General features: G+C 44.6%; 1 protein-coding gene across 2 annotated transcripts in view; it reads left to right on the top strand.

Annotated features, from left to right (window-relative positions):
- skila (SKI-like proto-oncogene a) overlaps positions 1-2,413 on the top strand; it is a 26,693-nt gene that overhangs the window by 16,143 nt on the left and 8,137 nt on the right. The window lies entirely within an intron of this gene.

Here is a 2,413-nt window from a genome sequence, read left to right on the forward strand (position 1 = left end):
CGGGAAAGAAGAAATCTGTCAACTTTTTGTGAAGTTGGAAGCCTTCACTCCAATCAAAAATCAACTCTTACAATGATATGGTGGTGCTTTCCCTAGCACAGTCAATTATAAAGTCTAACACTCGGAACAGAATTTCATTTCTAGCTTAAACACTGATTGTCAGCCTCAATTCCAAATGCCCCCTTGCAGGGAATGTCCAACTAAAGAGAATAGAGGCAACACACGTTCCTGGTTTAAATGGGATGTTACTGCTTTGCAGTGGTAAGCACAGATGGAGCTCACAGTAGAAACACGCGGCAGCCGCTGAAGTGCATTTACTCTCTCTGCCTGCGTTAGCGAGACTGTGTATGGTAATGTACGGTCGCGGATGGCTGTGGAGTTGAGTGGTGCTTGTTATTGTTGGATTTAACAGCACTCAGGCTACACAGACACACACAGAAAACACTTTTTGCTCCATTAATGCGTCTGCAGTGGAAACGTCACGTGTGCTAAACTGAGGCTTTGGAAATGGGTCATTTTAAAAGTTCACATGGCTGTGCGTCTAGAGTAATATGTTTCATCTGGTTGTATACTGGTGGGGTAAACTCTCTCTCTCTGTCTCTGTCTCTGTCTCTGTCTCTCTCTCTCTCTCTCTCTCTGTCTCTCTGTGTGGCTCCAGCGACAGGCAGACTGCTGGTGATTAGGAATAAAAGGGCAGAGTTCATCTGAGCGAGTGTTTGGAATGCTAATCTACATTGTCATAAGGCGAGCCTCAGGGTTTGAGACATAGGGGGTTAGAGGCGGTTGGTGTGTGTGTACATGTGTGTTTGTGTGACGCAGATAAGAAGGTGCTTAATTATTGTAGATTATTTAGTAGCAGTGTGGTGTTTGTTAATAAAACAGGGCTGGGGGGGTAGGTGGAAGGGACAACAGATATGGGCAACTGGAGGCGGGGGGGGGGGGGGGGGGGGGGGGGGGGGGGGGGACTGCTGTGTTGAAATGTGCAAACATTTGCACTGCACACATTCATTAAGGAATACAGCCGCAGGAATAGTGAGTGTGTGTGTGTATTTGTGTGGGCGGTGGGCATTAAGCTATCAACTGTCAGGTAAGCAGGAAATACAGATAGAGACAGGCAACCATTAGTGACACCCACACACACAGACACACACCCAAACACCCACACCCCCACCCCCACCCCCCTTTTAATGAGCTGTCAGGTGTCTCATCAGCAGCGCATTTGCTGTTGGGGTCAGGCAGATGTTAGACCTCTGGATGACCTGGTGTTAATGTCAGTTTGGCCTCATGCTTGGTGTGTTTGTCTCTCTCACACACACACATACACACACACACACACACACACACACACACACCCTTGTGCAGTGAGGGAAGTGACAGGTTTAAGATTAGGAGAATGTAGTAGAGAGTGCCATCAACACACAGACAACCTTCACATTGTTGGGAACCAAGCCAGCGAGGACCCAGCTCGCCTCTACACCACTGCAGTGGTTTTGTTATTTCATGTCAAATCTCCTCACTATTTTCCCCCTTTCCCTCTATCTCTGCCCTGTCCCATCATCCTACTCTCTCTCTCTGGCTCCCCTTCACTCCCTCCCTCCTCTTCAGTGCTGCAGTGTTGCTTTCTGCAAAAAAAAAGAAGGAAAAAAACCCAACCACAAGTGCTTGTAAACGGACGAGCCTCCTTCTATACAGACAAACCAGGCTACACATAGGGCACCAGCCTGTTACATTTGCATGCATAAACTCATTCATCCATGGCCTTGTAAATAAGGGACTATCCCCTACATACAGTACACAAGAATTCACACACATAAAAATTAGCACTATTTTCTATTTCTGTTTTTTTTTCTTCTTTAACAGAAAAAATAACTGGAAACTTTAGTTGCAGAAATTTCAATAACTATAAATATATGTAATGCACTAGTTTTCTTTTCCTGAGTTGAGACAATATTATTCGCACATTTGTATGTACAGAGCTGACGCTAGGACGTGTTTAGCCTAGCTTATCTTAGTTATCATAAAGCCTGGAAGTTCTGTCCAAATTACGTAACTACAACTACAGACACATCTAAAGCAGACCTGTTAACACGTTGTGTTCTATTTGTTAAACAATATATACACAGAAATGGGAAAGCAAATCACTTTAGAGAGAGTGGTGAGTGGTTGAGGGAGTGATTAAGTATTCTGTGGATAAACGTTTATAGATGGCTTTAAGAGGCTAGTAAGTCAATTATTGATGCTTTTTACAACCTCTGTCTCTCTTTCTTCCATCTTTCTGCTCTCTGCTTTTTTAATTGTCTCCCCATCTCTTTTCCTGTTTATACTTTCTCTCCTCTCTACACCTCCCTTCTTCATCTCTCTGTCTGTTGCTGTGGGCTACCTAGCAGTTCATATTGCGATGCTGAAAGTCTTG

This window comes from Etheostoma cragini, chromosome 12, assembly GCF_013103735.1.
Source record: "Etheostoma cragini isolate CJK2018 chromosome 12, CSU_Ecrag_1.0, whole genome shotgun sequence".
NCBI classification, from domain to species: domain Eukaryota; kingdom Metazoa; phylum Chordata; class Actinopteri; order Perciformes; family Percidae; genus Etheostoma; species Etheostoma cragini.